Genomic DNA, 2,569 nt, shown 5'->3' on the forward strand with positions numbered 1-2,569 from the left:
GTTTGTTAGGAGTCTCGAACCCAACCCTTTATTATTATTACGGAGGTACCGTGTTCGGACTCCAGCTAGGCTTTGGGACATAGTTGCTGATTCTCTGTTTTTCAATGTTACTTTTTCACTGCCTTCGTTCAGGATTGAACTCAGCACCTTTTTGGGTAACTGTAGACTTTGATACAACGTCTAGGACCACTCGGTCATATGTCACTAGGACAATTCTTAGTTGTTTTTTTGTTAATGTTAAACCTATGTTGTTATTCAAGGTTTTCACTCTCTATCAGAGGTGTCCAAATTGCATTCAGCTCTATGCTTGGTTTGCTCAGTAGGTTGTTATGTCCGAGCATGTGAGCTGTTTCTTTAAGGTTTACAAGGGTGAAACATGCCGCCCCCTTAAAGTTAGGGTGGAAGAACACCGAAAAGCCGTAACTAAAGGGGAGACGGAAAAATCGGGTATAGCCAACCATGTCTGGATGGAGAGGGGGGACCATCGCCCCCTATGGGATGAAGTAAAGATAATAAACATAGAGACCCACTAGAAAGTGAGAAAACTTAAAGAAACAGCTCACATGCAAAACAGAGAATCAGAAACTATGTCCCAAAGCCTAGCTGGAGTCCGAACACGGTACCCCCGTAATAATAATAAAGGGTTGGGTTCGAGACTCCTAACAAACGGTTCACCTGACGAAGGCCGGAGGACAAAACGGCCGAAACGTTGTAACAATAACAACCAAGATGAGGAAGTCAGTCCGACAATCTCAATCAATGATGCACGTTCAAGATGCGATTATTTTAATATCAGCAAACTCACAAGAGGAATTTTGTCTTCGTGTTAATAACGATAGGCAAGAAGAAACACGTCACTAATCATGAGGCAGATAGAGAACAAGACACATTAAATAACAAAAAAAAACACTACCAGTCTCATTTTGGTATGAAGCACAACTTTTCTTTTTTAACCCCAAATGTTGAAGAGATACGAAGACAGAGTGGTGCTATAAAAACGGGGGACTTTATTTGCTCCAAAATTAATTTTTCTAAATAGTAAATACAAGTCTTAATGCACTTTTGTCAGTAATGCAAAGACGTATATCTCCTTAGCGACACCGCCTTAGTTGTTTACGTTTGTAGCTAACGTCAAGGAGATGAAAAAACGTAAGAATTTAACCGACTTCTATGTATGAATGCCTAGGTGGTAGTCGTAAAAAGAACACTTACGCCTTTTGTTTTCACTGTTTAACTTTACTAGCTATTATTATCAGTCAAAACCCATAAAAAAACGAAAATAGAGAACAAGATATACATGACCACCAAATATACTACCAGTCTCATTTCGGTATGGCGCTTCACTGTTGGATATTGGCCGGGAAACGCCAAAAGGTATGCTGGTCGAAGATTATTATGATTATTTAAACCTAAAAGTTTTTAAAGCTAAATTATGTTCAAGAATAGTAAAACAGTTTAGAATAAATATTTATTTACATTAATTTAGAAATGTTTATGTAAAAATATTATCTTAACATTTTAGTTGACAACTTAGCAATAATAACATGTAAACACATTAGGTGATTATATAAGTGACTTATACTAATGACGTCATTTAACGAGATAAGGTCTTTTTGTGGTATTTGAAAATTAGACAGAAAACAGAGTTGGGTCGTCGGAGAGGTGTGTTGAAGGTAAGAAGCCGACCGGTCGTAATAACTTGAAGCACGCGGGGATGCCAATGTGAGGAACGATGAACCAGCGTGCAGCTTTCCAATGAGGAAATATAAGGAATAAAAAAGTTGCCGAAATTAACATCTGTTGTTCTGCCATTCTTAGGTAAAACTCTCGTTACAACGTTTCAGTCAGGACAACAGCAAAGATGAATTAGAGGTGTTCCCGATTGGCCAGGTGTAAAAAACCCTTAAATAAATGTAATTCGTCATTTTTATTGTTATTGTATTGTGGGCATTATTTTAATGTACATGCAGGCACAACGAACTTTACATAGACACATGTAAATACAAACGCATCCAATACATACAATAGACGATAATAGAAACGCGTAAATATCCACACGATTTATAAACCCCATGTTTACTGAACCACGCAATATTACACAACTTCTATTAGCGAACTGCTGCTATAAAAGTTGAAGACATACGAAGAACGGAGGGGTACTATTAAAACGAGGCATCTTTTTTGCTCCAGAGTTTATTTTTCTAGATAGTCAACATTATTCCCAATGCACTGTTGCCAGCAATACAATGACGCATCGCTGCTTCTTTCGAGCTCCAACCTAAGTGGTTACCGTTTGAGTTATTTTCAGATAAATAAGTAAACCTTAAAATTTAACCGACATCAGCTATAAGTTGGTAGTTGATTATACGCTCAGTAATACATAAGCTCGGTTTATGCTTACCAAGTGTTTTTTTGGATTTATATTTAGCTGAAATTAAGGCTTAGTAAACCCATAAGACAACAATCCACGAAAGAAAAATAGAATTTGATCGGCTCGCGACGTTCTGCAACCTTGCGTCTCTGAACTGACGCAATTTAGAACAAAAAACGGAGACTAATAGACAGACAG

Source organism: Euprymna scolopes, chromosome 35 (assembly GCF_053919585.1).
Source record: "Euprymna scolopes isolate OS-2025 chromosome 35, ASM5391958v1, whole genome shotgun sequence".
Lineage (NCBI taxonomy): Eukaryota > Metazoa > Mollusca > Cephalopoda > Sepiida > Sepiolidae > Euprymna > Euprymna scolopes.